Source organism: Dromiciops gliroides, chromosome 3 (genome assembly GCF_019393635.1).
Source record: "Dromiciops gliroides isolate mDroGli1 chromosome 3, mDroGli1.pri, whole genome shotgun sequence".
In the NCBI taxonomy this organism is placed as follows: domain Eukaryota; kingdom Metazoa; phylum Chordata; class Mammalia; order Microbiotheria; family Microbiotheriidae; genus Dromiciops; species Dromiciops gliroides.
In genome coordinates, this window is record NC_057863.1 from 605,250,235 (window position 1) to 605,269,012 (window position 18,778).

Consider the following 18,778-nt stretch of genomic DNA (forward strand, 5'->3'; position numbering starts at 1 on the left):
ATATTCTGAGTTGTTTGTTTTTGTTATTTTTTCTCAACTGATTATTTGATCAAACTCTTTAAAGCATTTCCCTGGCAAATTGTTTGCCATGGCAAGTGTAAATTGATTCTAGAAGTATTATTTTTGATAAGCATATTCCAAAAAAAAAAAAAAAAAGAGGGGAACATTTGTAAAAGTTTTCTTTTTTTCAGAAAAAAGTTTTCTTTGATATTCTGTTGTGCTTTAACTTGTATTTAAATATGTTCTGATTTTTCACAAAAGTAATTGTATACTAAGTGCAAAAAAGGGGTATTATTTGAAATTGTTGCATAATTATATATTGTGTTCTGAGTCAAGATGTATTCACATTTTTTGCAATCATTTATTATCCTCAATTTTTAAATCCATATGAGACTTGGATTATGGGAACTTATCATTTAAGACATTAATTGCCTTTATTCTGAGTTATCAGATGCCAGTTGGCCAAGATGCCATCCAATCACAAGAGGAATACATGCAAAGAGCAGACATTGAACTGTTACATGAGGGGAGACATGCACGAAGTTAAGGTATGGCCGAGGGAACGGCTTTTGACAAATGTTGAGGTTGGATTCTCTTGGTTTAATATTTTATTTTATTTTTCCCCACAATATTGTACAGATGGCTGGAAGTATTCATCCCACCCATCTCACTTCTACACCTGGCTTCTATGCTCCCTCCTATATGCCTGATGCCATGGACATCTCAATCCCATGCATCTGATTAAGTCTGACTCAGTTTCCTCCAATATGTTCGGTGGCATGGACATATATTCCATCCACCTATTTTAAGCCTGGCATACTGCATGGACAGTATATATTGCTCAAGTGTGGGAATGCTCATATCCCATCATTTCTCTGTTCTTTTATGGTAACCCCCATAATTATCTCAGATGTCATGATAAATAACAGTGTTGAATTTGGCCTTGACATCTGTTACCAATTATTTTAGATTTGTAATTTCTCATAATGGCATGAGGATAATTAGGCAGATGATGCAAAAGGTGATGAAACAAAGATAAAAATTATTTTAAAAAAATTAATATTGCAGCAATTGTCTTCTCAATTACCCTCCAAAAGGGGGGACTATAGTAATATTATAAATTTAAAGAATGGTTCAATTTTTGTTTTATTATATGTTTCATGTGTAACAACTAAGATTCTGAATTCCCTTAGACATGTTTTTGAAAACTTTCATTGTTTGATTTGATTATTGACAAAGCTATTTTAAAGTTGTGTTAAGCTCAATTTTGTAGGAAATTTCCTGGCTAATTACCAGCATCCACACATCAACCCCTGAAAAGACTTCCATTCCACGACTACACCTAGAGGACATCTGAGAAAAGACTTTCAGAGACTTTAAATGAACAGTTTTGATTTGTTGTTTTTGTTGTTTTTTTCTCTTTCTGTTATAATATACACCATCTGTAACATGTATTCTCTGCAGAGGCCCTCCCTTTGCAAGACTAATGTCAAAGCGTCGGTTCATGAGGACAAAAAAAATCGCTCCTCTGGACAAAACTTTCCTCTCTTCCTTTTCTATATTGTTGTTCACATATTATTAGTTAGCAATAGTTATTATATTGTTTTTACTGTTCCGTCAAGGAAACATTTTGTTTCTTGAGGAACAACAGGGGGGACTGTAACGATTGGAATGACGCCACCTGCTGGATACTTACTGTAGAAGAGTTCTGCCCATGAAGCGAAGGTCTTTGAGGGCAAGACCAGGAGTCTTTTCTTTGGGAGGAAGTGACGCGGACTAGTGGGAGGAGGAAGGAAGAGACTGGCGCTGACTCTGGGGCTTTTTCCTCTGGACTCTGGTGGAGAAGGGAGCTAAAAATGTGCTCTCCCTTTAATAGATAGAAATCTAGGCCTTTCTCTCTCTCTTCACCAAATTCTTATTCTCCTTAATAAATGCTTAAAAGTCTAACTCTTGCTAAAGCTTATAATTTATTGGCGACCACTCATTAGATATTTTAGACAGTTTAGCTAGAATTTTAGCCCTTAACAGGTGTGAGGACTCAGACATGTTTTCTATTTTATGATCTTGTATCCAATAAGACTAATTCAATATCTGGGTTTATAAAGTATTCCAAGGTACCCTAAATGTGAACTGCATAGCACTTACTAGTGCCATTAAAAAAAAAAGTTCTGAGAGACAATTTGGTATAGGGAAAAGAGTATTAAGTTTAGAATGAGTCCTGATTCTACCTGCCAAAAACCATCCACCCATTCTTGGGTCCAGAGGCAGCTCCAAAGAGGAAGGTTACTCATTCTCCTTTCTCCTTTCCAAGCCTGCCTCCTCCAAGAAGTCAACAGGCAAAAGGGTAGGACTATGGATTAAGTGGATATTTAATGTCAATTTCTGCCAACCTTCTCCCAACCATAAACAAAACTTCTCTGACACAATCCTTCTCTTAAAACTTCAAGCTTCAAGAAGAATACAGGGCCTGGTATAGCATCTAGCATTCAAGGAACACACCCAAGATTAATACTTGAAGAGAGCTCTCACTCACCTCTTCCCCGTCTACCCCAAAATCTAAGAGAAATATCCCTAGTTCTTTCAATTACCCCTGTATGGCATGAACTCAAGGACTTTCCCTTTCTGACGTGCCCTCCTCCAGATACTCCAGTTAATCAGTGCTCTTAAAATGTGATATGCAGAAATGAACACAATTATCAATCAGTGGTCTGATCAGGGCAAAATACAGTAGAACTATCACCTTATTCCTGGAAGCTCTCCCTCTCATGTTAGAATTTAGGCTGTAATACCACCCATACTATTGATTCATATTGAGCTTGTAAGTCCACTAAAGTGTTTAAATTTTTTTTCCCAGATAAACTTCTGTCTAGTCATGCCAACACATTGTACTTGTAGAAATAGATACTTAAATACTTGGTGGATTAAGACTGATTTATTTTTTAACCCATGTGTAAGACTTTACATTTATATCACAATTTCATTTCTTAGAGTCAACCCAATGTCCTAGTCTTTCAAAAATTTTCTGGATCCTAATATCTGTACCCAGTATGTTTGCTATCCTTCCCTTCTGTAAATTTGATGAAGATGCCACCTATAATTTTATCCAAGTAGCTGATAAGTTATAATATCCTTCCAAGCTGACAATGAATTATGAATTACAACTACTTGGATCCAGGTAGTTCCAAATCCATCTAGCCCACGTCTATTTTTTTTTAAAGAAAAACAGCATGAAAATTTATCATGTACTATATTAAACTCCAGGTAAACCATCTACAAAACTCTTCTGATTCCTAAGTTTAGTAACACTATCAAAAAATAAGGTTATCCTGGATGTACCTACATTTTTTTCTAATTTTCTTTTATTTTCGGTTCCAAATTCTACCTCTATACCTACCCAATAATAAGGCAAGAAAAAAACCAACAACCTTACAAATATATGGCATCCTATAAAACAAATTCATCTATTAACATTGCCCAAAAGAAAAAAAAAGAAAGGAAAAGAACATATGCTTTGATCTGCCACCTGAGACCATCTGTGCTTTCTCTCTGGTGGTGAATAGAGCAGGTTTCAAAATGAGTCCTTTGGAATTGTGGTAAATCATTGAATTGATCAGAATTTCTAAATCTTTCAGAATTGATTGTCCTTAAAATATTGCTATTACTAGGTAGATTGTTCTCCTGGTTCTTTTCACTCCACTTTGCATAAGTTCACGAGTCTTTACAGGTTTTTCTGAAACCATCTCCTCTGTCATTTCTTACAGCCACAATAGTATTCGGTCACAATCATATATCATAATTTGTTCAGTCAATCTTTAACTGATAGGCATCACCTCAGTTTCTAATTCTTTTCTACAGCAACAGATAGAAAGAGAAATTCCACTTAAAACAACTGTAGACAATACAAAATACTTGGGAGTCTACCTGCCAAGACAAAACCAGGAACACAACCATAAAAACACATCTCACATAAGTAAAGTCAGATCTAAACAATTGGGAAAACATTAATTGCTCATGGATAGGCCAAGTCAATCCTACCTAAATTAATGTTTATTTAATTCCAATCAACCTATCAAAAAATATTTTATAGATATAGAAAAATTAATAAAATTAATTTGAAATAACAAAAGCTCAAAGATATCAAGGGAATCAATGAAAAAAATGAAAGAAGGTAGTCTAGCCATACCAGATCTCAAACTGCATTACAAAGTGGTAATTATCAAAAAATATGGTACTGGCTAAGAAACAGAGTGGTGTATCAGTGGGTTAGAATAGGTACAAATTGCATTGTAGTAAATGACCATGTAATTTAGTGTTTGATAAACCCAAAGATCCAAGCTTTTGGAACAAAAACTCATTATTTGACAAAAACTGCTGGGAAAACTGTAAAACAGTATGCAGAGACTAGATAGAGACCAACATCTCACACTGTAAATCAAAATAAGGTCAAAATTAGTTACACATCAAAGATAATGCCATAAGCAAACTAAGAGAGCATGGAATACTGTTGGATTTATAGATGGGAAGAACTTAGAACCAAAGAAGATAGAGAGCATTACAGAATGTAAAACAGAAAATGTAAAACAGAAAATTATGATTATATAAAATTAAAAAGCTTTTGCACAAACAAAACCAATGCAACCAAGATCAAAAGGAAAACAGAAAATTAGGAAAGAATTCTTGAAACAAATATCTCTGATAAAGGTCTCATTTCTCAAATATATAGAAAATGGAATCAAATTTATAAGAATACAAGTCATTCCCCAATTGAGAAATGGTCAAAGGATATAGTTTTCAGACAAAGAAATCAAAACTATCTATGCTCTAAATCACTACTGATCAGAGAAATGCAAATTAAAACAACTGAGGTATCACCTCAAGTATCAAGAGCAGCTAATGTGACAAAAAAAGGAAAATGTTGGATGTTAAGGGGATGTGGAAAAACTGGGACACTAACCCACTGTTGGTGGTTACAAACTGATCCAACTGGAGGGCAATTTGGAACTATGCCCAAAGGGCTATAAAACCGTGCATACCCTTTGATCCAGCAATACCACTGCTAGGTTTATACCCTGAAGACATCCAAAAAGAGAGAGAAGGACCTATTTGTACAAAAATATTTAAAGCAGCTCTTTTTGTGGTGGCTAAGAATTGGAAATCAAAGGAATGCTTATCAATTGGGGAATGGCTAAATAAGCTGTGGTATATGATTGTAATGGAATATTATTGTGTAATAAGAAATGACAAGCAGCATGATTTCAGAAAAACCTGGAAAGACTTACATGAACTGATGTATAGTGAGGTGAACAGAACAAGGATACAAAGCAACACCAATACTGCTTGATGAAGTGAGTGACTTAGCTATTCTCACCAATACAATGATCCAAGACAATCCCAAAGGACTAATGATGAAGCATACTACCTGCCTCCAGAGAAAGAACTGATATTGATTAAACACAGACTGAAGCATGCTGTTTTTCACTTTCTTTTAATCAAGTCTTATACAAAACAATTACGGAAATGTTTTATATAATTGGACATGTATAACCTATATCTGATTGTTTACCTCCTCAGGGAGGGGCTTGGAGAGGGAGGAAAAGAGAGAGGGATAGAATTTGAAACTCAAAACTTTAAATAAAAATGTTAATTAAAAAAATAAACTATAAGGCTAAAAAAATTAATTCATTGCTACCACACAAAGAGCTACTACAAACATTTTTGTACCTATGGATCCTTTTCTTCTTTCCTTGATCTCTCTGGGCCATAGACTTAGTCATGGTATTGCTGGGTATAAGGGTAGGGACCACTGAATAGTTTTAGGGGCACAGTTCCAAAGTGCTCTCCCCAAAATGGTTAAACCAATTCAGAGCTCCAACTAACAGTATTAGCATACCTCTTTTCCCACAGTCCCCCCCAGCATTCACCATTTTCTTTTTGTCAACTTAGCCAATTTGATGAGTGTGACATAGTACCTTAGAGTTTTTTTAATTCTAATTTCTGATTATTAGTAATTTAGAGAATTTGGCTCTAAATATGGCCATTTATAGCGTGGCTTTCCTCTGAAAACTGCCTAGTCATATACTTTGACTACATAATAATAGGGGAACGGCTCTTATTCTTATAAATTTGAATCTGTTCCCTATAAATCTTTTCTTTTCTTTTCTTTTCTTTTTTGGTGAGGCAATTGGGGTTAAGTGACTCGCCCAGGGTCACACAGCTAGTAAATGTTAAGTGTCTGAGGCCACATTTGAACTCAGGTTCTCCTGAATCCAGGGCCAGTGCTCTATCCACTGCGCCACCTAGCTGCCCCTATAGTTATACTTTGAGATCAGGTACTGATATTTTTAAAGGAATTCCCTTGATATTCTTGACCTTTTGTTCCTCCAGATTCTTTGGTAGTTGGAGTAGTATGACATTAATTAAGTAAATTAAGGTAGTATTTTCATTTTTATTATATTGGTTCAGCCTACCTATCAGCAATTAATATTTTATTTTATTTATTTTTGGTGGGGTAATGAGGGTTAAGTGATTTGCCCAAGGTCACACAGCTAGAAAGTGTCAAGGGTCTGAGGCCGGATTTGAACTCAGGTACTCCTGCATCCAGGGCCGGTGCTTTTATCCACTGTGCCATCTAGCTGCCCCCAGCAATTAATATTTTGCCAATTATTTTGGTGTGTCTTTATTTGTATAAAGAGTGTTTGGTAACTGTATTCATAAAGTTCCTGTGTGTGTCTTAGGAGGCAGACTCCGAAGTATTTTATATTGTCTGTTGTTAATTTAAACAGAATTTCTACCTCTTCCTGTTTAATTTTGTTAGTAATATACAAAACTATGGATGATTTGTGAAGGTTTATTTTGTATCCTTGAAACTTTGCTGAAGTTAATTGTTTCAATTAGTTTTTTAGTTGACTCTCTAGGATTCTCTAAGTAAACTGTCAACATACCATTTGCAAAAAAGTAATAGTTTTGTTTCCTCTTTACCTATGCTTATTTTTAAAATTAATTTTTCTTGTCTTATGGCTATAGCTAGCATTTCTAGTACCACAGTGAATGGCAATGGTGATAATGGACATACTTGTTGCAGAGCCATGGAAAGATCTCTACTGTCCCCATTGCTAACAATGCTTACTCTTGGTTTTAGATAAAGACTATGCACTTATCATTTTAAGGAAAGCACCATTCATTCCTATGCTTTCTAGACTTTTTTTTTGGTGAGGCAATTGGGGTTAAGTGACTTGCCCAGGGTCACACAGCTAGTAAGTGTTAAGTGTCTGAGGCTGGATTTGAACTCAGGTCCTCCTGAATCCAGGGCCAGTGCTCTATCCACTGTGCCACCTAGCTGCTCCTGCTTTCTAGACTTTTTTTTTTTTTTTGGTGAGGCAATTGGGGTTAAGTGACTTGCCCAGGGTCACACAGCTAGTAAGTGTTAAGTGTCTGAGGCCGGATTTGAACCCAGGTACACCTGACTCCAGGGCCGGTGCTCTATTCACTGTACCACCTAGCTGCCCCATAGACTTTTTTAAAGGTATGGGTATTTCATTTTGTCAAAAGCCTTTTCTACTTGTCAAAAGCCTTTCATGTGAATAATCATGATTTTTGTTGTTTTTGTTATTAATATGATCATTTATGTTTTCCTAATACTGCACTAGCCCTGAATTCCTTATATAAACTCAGCTTTGTCATAGTATATCTTTGTGATGTTATAACCTATTCTTTTCTAAAAATTATATTTGTTTCATTAAATATGTCCTAATTACATGAACATTTTATTTTATTTTTTGTGTGTGTGTGTGAGGCAATTGGGGTTAAATGACTTGACCAGGGTCACACAGCTAGTAAGTATCAAGTGTCTGAGGCTGGATTTGACTCCAGGACCAGTGCTCTATCCACTGAGCCACCTAGCTGCCCCCTACATGTACATTTTTTAAAAACAATCATTTTTTAAATTGAGTTAGAAATTATCTCCCTATCCCCCTCCCTGAGAAAGCAAGTAATTTGCTATCAATTACACATGTGAAATCATGAAAAACATATTTCCATATTAGGCATATTAGTTCCAAATTGCTCTCTAGAATAGTTGGCCTAGTTCACCATTCTACCAACACTGTTTTTAGTGTCCAAATTTTCCCATATCCCCTCAAGCATTTGTCCTTTTAGTCAATCTGATAGGTGTTGAAGTGGTATCTCAGAGTTGTTTTTATTTGCATTTCTCTAATCAGTAGTGATTTAGGGGATTTTTTCATGTGACTATTGGTAGCTTTGATTTTTTCTTCTGGAAACTGCCTGTTCTTATCCTTTGATCATTTATCAACTGGGCAATGGCTCTTATTTTTGTCGTGACTTTTTTTGTTTGTTTGTTTGCTTCCTTGGCTGACTTTTTTTTTTCCATGTTGAAAATACTGTATTTATTTTTTTTAATCATAAAAGTATTTTATTATTTTCCAGTTACATGTAAAGATAGTTTAACATTTGTTTTCATAAGATTTTTAGTTCCAATTTTTTTTCTCCTTCCCTCCCCCTTCCCAAGACAGAAAACAATCTCATATAGGTTATACATGTACAATCACATTAAACATATTTTTGCATTAGTCATGTTGTGAAATAAAATCAAAAGGGAAAAACCTCAAAAAAGAAAAAAAATTAAATAAAAAGTAAAAACCATATTAGTATGGTTCAATCTGTATTCAGAATCCACAGTTCTTTTTTTTTTTTTTTTGTGAGGCAATGGGGGTTAAGTGACTTGCCCAGGGTCACACAGCTAGCAAGTGTGAAATGTCTGAGGCCAGATTTGAACTCAGGTACTCCTGACTCAAGAGCCGGTGCTGTATCTACTGCGCCACCTAGCTGCCCCCTCCACAGTTCTTTTTTATGGATGTGGAGAACATTTTCCGTCATGAGTTCTTTGGAATTGTCTTGGATCATTGTATTACTGAGAAGAGCTAAGCCTATCACAGTTGATCATCATACAATGTTACTGTTACTGTGTACAATGCTCTCCTGGTTCTGCTCACTTCACTCAGCATCAGTCCACTTAAGTCTTTCCAAGTTTTTCTGAAATCTGTCCACTCAACATTAAAAAAAAATTTTTTTTTTAAAGCCGGGCAATGAGGGTTACGTAATTTGCCCAGGGTCACACAGCTAGTGTCAAGTGTCTGAGGCTGGGTTTAAACTCAGGTCGTCCTGAATCCAGGGCTGGTGCTTTATCCACTGTGCCACCCTAGCTGCTCCCCTGCTCATCATTTCTTATGGCACAATAATATTCCGTTACATTCATATACCACAACTTATTCAGCCATTCCCCAGTTGATGAGCATCTCCTTGATTTCCAATTCTTTGCCACCACAAAGAGAACTGCTATAAGTATTTTTGTACAAGTGGCTCCTTTTCCTTTTTTTTAATTATCTCTTTGGAATACAGACCTAAGTAGTGGTATTAGTGGGCCAAAGGGTATGCTCAGTCCCATAGCCCTTTGGGCATAGTTCCAAATTGTTCTCCAGAATGGTTAGTTCAGTTCGCAACTCCACCAACAATGCATTAGTGTTCCAATTTTTCCACGGCTTCTCCAACATTTATTATTTTCCGTTTTTGTCATGTTAGCCAATCTGATAGGTGTGAGGTAGTACCTCAGAATTGTTTCAATTTGTATTTCTCTAATCAGTAGTAATTCAGAGCATTTTTTCATATGGCAATAGGTAGCTTTGATTTCTTCATCTGAAAACTGCCTGTTCATATCCTTTGACCATTTCTCAATTGAGGAATGACTTGCATTATTATAAATTTGATTTAGTTCCCTTTATATTTTTGAAATGAGGCCTTTATAAGAAACAATGACTGTAAAAATTGTTTCCCAGCTTTCTGCTTCCCTTCTAATTTTGGTTGCATTGCATCTGTTTGTACAAAACCTTTTTAATTTAATGTAATCAAAATCATCCATTTTGCATTTCAGAATATTCTCTATCACTTGTTTGGTCATAAATTCTTCTCCTCTCCATAGATCTGAGAGGTAAACTATTCCTTCCTCTCCTAATTTACCTATGGTATTACCATTTATGTCTAAATCATGTACCTATTTTGACCTTATTTTAGAATATGGTATAAAACATTTGTCTATGCCTAGTTTCTGTCATACTATCTTCCAGTTTTCCCAGCAGTTTTTGTCAAATACTGAGTTCCTATCCCAGAAGTTGGAGTCTTTGGGTTTATAAAACAGTACACTGCTAATGTCATTTACTACTGTGTCTTTTGTTCCTAACATCTTCCATTGATCCTCCATTCTATTTCTTGGCCAGTACCAAATAGTTTCGATGACTGCCACCTTATAGTATAGCTTCAGATTTGGTAAGGCTAGCCTACCTTCCTGTGCATTTTTTTTTTCATTAGTTCCCTTGATATTCTTAACTTTGTATTCTTCCAGATGAATTGTTGTTAAATTTTCTAGCTCTGCAAAATAATTTTTAGGTAGTCTGATTGGTATGACATTGAATAAGTAAATTAATTTAGGTAGAATTGTCATTTTTATTATATTAGCTCAGCCCATCCATGAGCAATTGATATTTTTCCAATTATTTAGATCTGATTTTATTTGTGTGAAAAAGTGTTTTGTAACTGTGTTCAAAGAGTTCCTGGGGGGCAGCTAGGTGGCGCAGTGGATAGAGCACCGGCCCTGGAGTCAGGAGTACCTGAGTTCAAATCCGGCCTCAGACACTTAACACTTACTAGCTGTGTGACCCTGGGCAAGTCACTTAACCCCAATTGCCTCACTAAAAACAAAACAAAACAAAACAAAACAAAGAGTTCCTGGGTTTGTCTTGGCAGGCAGACTCCCAAGTATTTTATATTATCTACAGTTACTTTAAATGAAAATTCTCTTTCTATCTCTTGCTATGGAGCTTTGTTGGTCATGTATAGAAATATTGATGATTTCTGTGGATTTATTTTATATCCTACAATTTTTGCTAAAGTTGTTACTTGTTTCAAGTAGTTTTTTGGTTGATTCTCTAGGATTCTCTAAGTATACCATCATATCATTTTCAAAGAGTGATAGTTTCGTTTCCTCCTTGTCTTGGCTGACTTTCTTTATTTTGTTTTGTTTTGTTTTTTGAGGGGCAATGGGGGTTAAGTGACTTGCCCAGGGTCACACAGCTAGTAAGTGTCAAGTGTCTGAGGCTGGATTTGAACTCAGGTACTCCTGAATCCAGGGCCACTGCTTTATCCACTGTGCCACCTAGCCGCCCCTTTGGCTGACTTTCTAAAAAGAATTTATTCCATGAGATGATACCTAGTTTTCTTCTGAACTGTTCTGAAACAGGCTAGCTCAAAAGCTGATGCACGTGTAACCCCATTCTCAGCTTCCCTGTCCTTCTCTCATAAGAGGGAGTAGTTTCCCATCATTTTCAACCTAGCAACCAGGTCTTCCTGTTGGTGAGAATCAGGTCTAGGAGAGAATCTCCATTTTGGGGGAGACCCCACCTTTCAAACAATGAAATTATCTTGAGGGCATGTAAAGTATGATTTGCTGCTCTGCTTTTGGCAGAGCAAGTGCTCCAGAAGGTGTGTGGATGGATAACTAACTGAAGTTCCATATGATTACTTTGGAATGTTCTGTAATCTCATTTAAATGAAGTTTACTCAGTCTACAACACACGAGGTGGAACGGCGGCATATTAGAGAGGGCTGCAGAATATGACACAGAGCACCTGTGTCATATTCTAGCTCTACTGCTGAGCAACTGAGGGTGGGGGGGGTCACTCTTTGGACTTCAGTTTCTGCCCTCTTTCCCCTCCTTTTGTAAAATGGTGGGGCTGGATTGCATGCATGATTCATGGGCTCTTCCAAGTCTAGATACTACGATCTTAGGGATTATGCTGTTATAATGCCATAATCCTACAACATCAACCATGACTTCAGGCCACTGGAAGGTAAAGAGAGGAGTGATGGAAGGTAGAGTTGTGCTGTCCTGTCAGTTCACTCCAATAAAGAAAATGGTTCAAAAAACATGTGTTGGATTCCAGGAGGTCCCCCAACAACATAAAAAGCTCTTAAGGAAAGGAGTAAATGGTTATTTGTCCTTTACACAGGGACGCTATAAAAGAACCATGGAAGATTGTAGAATCACTGACTGGACTTAGAGTTTCTATAGAAGGAGCCTTAAAAAGATCATCTAATTTAAACTCCTCATTTTACAAATGAGGAAACTGAGGTCTAATAGCTCTCTTAAAAGGGGTGTTCAGAATATTTAACAACGTGCCCAATGTGGTACCATCAGCACAGAATACAATAGGACCATGACTATGCTTCATTTAGATACTATACTTCTATGAATGAAGTCTAAGACTGAGTTAGCTTTTTTCAGCAAATGTATTACACTGTTCGCAGGAACAACATGATCAACAAAAAACAACTAACTTAAAAAAGAAATCAATGCTAAACCAGGCATGCCTGGCTCTACCCCAGGTTCTACCTTTTTGTTTCCCTGACTTCCTTCAAGATTCAGCTGAAACCCTACCTTCTGTGGAAGACCTTTCCCTGTCCCTGCCCCCAGCTGCATCTGTCTTCTCCTTGTATGGCATCTTCATCCACTCCAAATACATCTTGTGTGGACTTAGTTATTCACATGTTATCTCTCCCATTATATCGTATACTCCTTGAGGACAAAGGCTATTTTTTGCCTTTCTTCCATATTCCCAGCACTCATCATAATGCCTGGCACATTCTAAGTACTTAATAAATGCTTGTTGATTAAATGACTCCATCCTGCACTTATGCAATTTAAAAATACAACACTTTACATTATTTCCTATGAAATCACAAACTGTTAAGACCATTTAAAACCTTAATACTGTCACCTCTCTGATTAGTGGCTCCTCTGGGTTTTGCCTTTTCTATAAATCTGATAATCACACCTGATTTCAACCAAGTCATTAATAAAAATGTTGAGAATCAAGGACAGTACTCCACAGATTTCTATTTTGGCACTGAAATAAGATACAGTACATTGGAAATAACTGTTCAATCAGCTCCAGACTTGGCCAACAGTAATATCAACCCACCCATAATACAAAGTAACTAACATAAGTACATCAGGGGTACAAAGTGATGTGTGAATTTAGAGAAGGAGAATCAGGGACGAGTTCCTGTTATTTGTAAGACTTAAACTGGGCTTTAAAGAACAGGGAGGAACTCAACAGGTGGAGAGCGATGGTGGTTCAGGTATTCCAAGCATAGGGTCTACTGAGAGGCAGGAAAGTGCAGCGGGATGATGAAAAGTCATTTGCTAACAGGATATGAACAGGTAGTTTTCAGAAGAAGAAATCAAAGCTATCTATAGTCATATGGAAAAATGCTCTAAATCACCAATGATTAGAGAAATGCAAATTAAAACAACTCTGAGGTACTGCCTCACACCTATCAGAGATTGGTTACTATTACAGAAAAGGAAAATGTTGGGGCAGCTAGGTGGCACAGTAGAACACCAGCCCTGGAGTCAGGAGTACCTGAGTTCAAATCCAGTCTCAGACACTTAACACTTACTAGCTGTGTGACCCTGGGCAAGTCACTTAAACCCAGTTGCCTCACTAAACAAAAACAAAAACAAAAACAAAAGAAAAGAAAAGGAAAAAGTTGGAGGGGATGTGGTAAATTGGAACACTAAAGCACTGTTGGTAAAGTTGTGAACTGATCCAACCATTCTGAATAGCAAGGTGTCCAAAGGGCTCCATCCAAAGGGCTATAAAACTGCATGCACTTTGATCGAATAATACCACTACTATGTCTGTATCCCAAAGAAATTTTTTTTTAAAAGGAAAAGGAACTATATGTATAAAAATGTTTATAGAAGCTCTTTTTTGTGGTGGCAAACAATTGGAAATTGAAGGGACTCCCATAAATTGAGGAATGGCTGAGCAAGTTGTGGCATATGATTGTGACGAAATACTACTGTTCTATAAGAAATGATGAGCAAGATGCTTTCAGAAAAACCAGGAAAGACTTACATGAACTGATGAACAGTGAAGTAAGCAGAACCAGGAGAACACTGTACTTAATAATAGCAATACTGTAAGGAAGTTTAAGTGTGAATGACTCAGATATTCTCAGCAATACAGTAATCCAAGACAATTCCTAAGGATTTATGATGAAAAATGCTATCTACCTCCAAAGAAATGATGGAGTCTGAATGCAGATCAAAGCATACATTAAAAAAAATTTTATTTATTTAAGTTTTCAACCTTTGTTTAGATAAGATTTCCAATTTAAAATTTTTCTCCCTCCTTCTCCTCCCTTCCCCCCCTCCCCTAGACAGCAGGCAATCTGATATATAACATTAAACATATTTCTGCATTAGTCATGTTATACAAGAAGAATCAGAGCAAGAAGGAAAAACCTCCAAAAAGAAAAACAGCACCAAAAACAAAAGAGATAGTATGGTCCAATCAGCGTCCATATTCCACAGTTTCTTTTTTTTTCTGGCTTTGGAGAGCCTTTTCCATCATGAGTCCTTTGGAACTTTCTTGTACCATTGGATTGGTGAGAAGAATCTAGTCTATCACAGTTGATCAACACACAATGTTGATGATACTGTGCACAATGTTCTCCTGGTTCTGCTCATCTCACTCATCATCAGCCCATGCAAGAGCCTCCAGGTTTCTCTGAACTCCTCCTGCTCATCGTTTCTTACAGCACAATAGTATTCCACTGTATTCATATACCACAACTTGTCCAGCGAGTCCCCAATTGATGGGCATCCCAAAGCATACATATTTAAACTTTTTCTTAGTCTGTGTTTCTTTCACAACATGACTATTATGGAAATATGTTTTGCATGAATGTACATGTAGAACTTTCTCAATGAGGAGGGTGAGGAGAGAGGGAGAGAATTTGGAACTCAACCACGCAAAAAATTTAAAAAAAAATTTTTTTTTTAAAGATGTTAAAAACTGTCTTTACATTTAACTGGGGAAAATAAAAAATAAAAAAAGCACCTCACAAATACTCTCTCATTTGATCCTCACAACAATCCTGCAAGATAGATGCTGTTATTATCCCCATTTTACAGATGAGGCAACTGAGGTAAACAGAGGTAAAGTGACTTGCCCGAAGTCACACCACTAGTGAGCATGTGAGGCCAAATTTGAACCTGGATCTTCATAATGCCAGGAAAATGAAGGAAACAGGTAGATTTCTTGAGTTAGGAAATAATCAGAGTAACTGGGTCATAACAAGATAGCACACACATTCCTAGAGAGGTATAGCTATTCAGAAGATACACAGAGAGAAATGGGAGGTGGTAGCATTATGTATGTAGTATATACATACCTAAGTTTAGAGGCTCAGGAAACAGAAAGGGGCCTAGCTGTCAGATGTCTGATAGAAGAGGTTTAAGTATGATGATGATCTTACTCAAGGAATGTGTTAAGAGTCCTCTAGATCAAGGAAGAAAGGTGGAAAAGTCTTTCCTGATTCAACTTAAAGCACCATAGGAGGATGCAAAAAAACCCAGAGTTTTGGGAACATGGATTCTGGTCCCAGCTGCAAATAGTTAACACTAATGTCTGCGTGAACATAGGCAAAGTCCTTCCTATGGCTGGGCCTCCATCGTCTCTTCTGTAAAATGGGGGACTGGACTCAACCCATATAGGTCTAACCTTCTATGAACTCATCCGTGTGCCTTTAGATCAGCAGTTGATAGTGGTGGGGGTAAGTAACTATTAACCTATATGCTGGAAGTTTGTTTTATAATAAGGGAGTGACTAGGTTTTAAAGAGTGTGCTTGGAAGGGGCAGCTAGGTGGCATAGTGGATAGAGCACCAGCCCTGGAGTCAGGAGGACCTGAGTTCAAATCTGGCCTCAGCCACTTGACACTTACTAGCTGTGTGACCCTGGGCAAGTCACTTAACCCCAATTGCCTCGCAAAAAAACAAAATAAAACAAAACCAAAAAAACCTGGCAAACATGATAAAGAGTGTACTTGGGATAATTTCCTAGTATAGAAAAATTGACTAGGATTCTGATTCAGTTTGCGCAAAGAGGACCAAATTAAGGAGGAAAAGGGTAGATGGAAACATCTGGGGAGAAGCCACTCAACCATAAAGTTAAAAAAATGAACCTCAAGGCAATAAAAGCTGTCAAAAACTCAGGGCCCTGGGGCAGCTAGGTGGCGCAGTGGGTAGAGCACTGGCCCTGGATTCAGGAGGACCTGAGTTCATATCCGGCCTCAGACACTTGACACTTACTAGCTGTGTGACCCTGGGCAAGTCACTTAACCCCAATTGCCTCACCAAAAAAAAACCCCTCCAAAACCAAAAAAAACAAACAACTTGGGGCCCTAACTAGGAAGAATACAGGTGGAAAATGCCAAAGAAGCAAAAATAAGCCAAATGAGACTTAGAAACTTTTCAAAACTGAAGTCCCATGGACACAGGGACAAACTCTGGTAGTGTGTAGGCAGAGTAACGAAACGCCAAACTGGCCAAACCCAAAACACCACAGAGACCTGAAGGCAAATGGGAAAGTCACAGAAAGTCAAAAGGAAGAGAGATTATTAACTAGGTGTTATGTTTGGAGACAAAATTGGAGCCAGATGGCAGAGGAATAAATCACACGAACTGATGAGCTCTTACTAAATGCCCAGGACAAATCCACTTTTTTTTAGACAATCTCCAATCCAGAAGGGATCTCAGTGGACATCTGTGCCCAAACTTAACTGGGCAAAATTATCTCAAACCCACCCCCTAACAAGTGGCTATCCACTGTCCCTCAGAAGGCCTCACCCAGGAGCTGGAGAGGTAATGACCTCTCAGAGCAGCCCATTCCCCTTTTATCTTTCCTCAAAACATGAAGTTCTGTACAACTCTAAGAGCTTCCCATTCACCAGTGTTTGAAGCTTTATAGAAAGCTTTATTTATGTACATGATTGAATGTCATCCTCACAGCCACCTTCTAAGGTAGACATAACCATGACTGTTCCCAATTTTCCATTTTACAAACTAGGACACAGGCTCAGAGAGGAAAAGCAAAGTTTGCCCCTTACACAGAGCATATAACTGGGAGAACTGGCATTACAAATCAAGTCTCTTGCCCATGCCAGGGGGTATATGCAGAGGGAGGCTGAGGTTGGCACATCTCTCAAGCCCCAGGAGGGTCAGAGTTGATCAGATACTGGCAATAAATCTGCCATTAATTTGGTGAGTCCACCAGAGTTAGGGAACATGAGGCAAGGAAGGCCCCCAGGCTGCCTAAGGAGGGGCAAACTGACCCGGGGGGAAAGACAGCAGGTCAAAGCTGTGTGCTGAGCACCAGTAGGATCCATCAGCTAGCAAGCTGCCAATGTCCTTCCAACCTCAGTGAGGGAGGGAGGCAAGGGAGGTAGACAGACAACAGGCAGTAAGATCTTCTGCCTCTAAGACCTCCTGATAAAATGCAAACTGCCTCTCAACCAGTAAAAATGTTCATTAGACCCGAAGGAAAGGAAATTGAGGAGAGTTCATTAGAAAGAGGAAGGTACTTTGAATAATTTTCACAATCTTCTTGTTTTTAGGCAAAACAACCAAAAAGATGTGACTGGTTCCTAGGATTATGACTGGGAGTGAGGGGTGAGTGGAAGGGGAAACTAAAATAGGGAAGAAAATGGCTGCAGACTATTTGAAGAGTTACACATAAACCAGCAAAACCTGATGACAGGTCCACAGGACACTGAAAGCTCTGGCGGCTATGAGTGGGCAGAAAGCCACTGTTCAGGAGTGTAAAGAAACCGGAAGGCAGAATTCTCTTAAGCCGGGGAAAGAAAAGGGGGGGATGAGAGGAGAAATATAGAGCCTGACTGATTTTTTTTCTTTTTTTCTGGTAAGGCAATTGAGGTTAAGTGACTTGCCCAGGGTCACACAGCTAGTAAGTGTCAAGTGTCTGAGGTTGGATTTGAACTCAGGTCCTCCTGAATCCAGGGCCAGTGCTTTATCCACTGCACCACCTAGCTGCCCCCCAACAACCCACTTTTGAAAGAATATCTTATAACTGGGTAATATGTCATCATTTTCATATCCATGACTTCGTCTGAGCCTCACAACAAGCCCTGAGATAGGAAGTGTCTGACTGCAGTTTTACAGATAAGGAAGCCAAAATCAGAAAAGTTAACTGCTCCCTTGTCGGTACTCCCTCCACCAAACGAGGTGACTTCAACAAGGTGCCCTTTAAGAGTAAATCTGGGGGCAGCTAGATGGCGCAGTGAATAGAGCACCGGCCCTGGATACAGGAATACTGAGTTCGAATCCAGCCTCAGACATTTAACATTAGCTGTGTGACCCTGGGCAAGTCACTTAACCCCAAGTGCCTTACCAAAAAAAAAAAAAAAAAAAGAGTAAATCTGGAGGGGGCAGCTAGGTGGCACAGTGGATAGAGCACTGGCCCTGGATTCAGGAGTACCTGAGTTCAAATCCAGCCTCAGACACTTGACACTTACTAGCTGTGTGACCCTGGGCAAGTCACTTAACCCCCATCCCCCCCCCCCAAAAGAGTAAATCTGAATAAATCAATTTCTCCTCCTTTGGTCAATTCTACCTTTAGAACTTGTCTTCTCTCCTCTAACACTGCTATTCATATAGCACAAGCCCTCATCACCTCATGCCAATCAGCCTGCTGGTGGTTCTGCCTATCATAAGTCTCTCCCCACTCCAATTTGACTCCACTTAGCTGCTGAATTAACCTTCCTAAAACATAAGTGTGACTGGGTCACCCCCTGCAGTAGCTCCCTATCACCTTGAGGATCTAATATAAAATCTCTATGAAATTA

General features: G+C 38.2%; 1 protein-coding gene across 2 annotated transcripts in view; it reads right to left on the minus strand.

Annotated features, from left to right (window-relative positions):
- The window catches only part of WDTC1 (WD and tetratricopeptide repeats 1), a 70,323-nt gene that overhangs the window by 33,943 nt on the left and 17,602 nt on the right, over positions 1-18,778 (minus strand). The window lies entirely within an intron of this gene.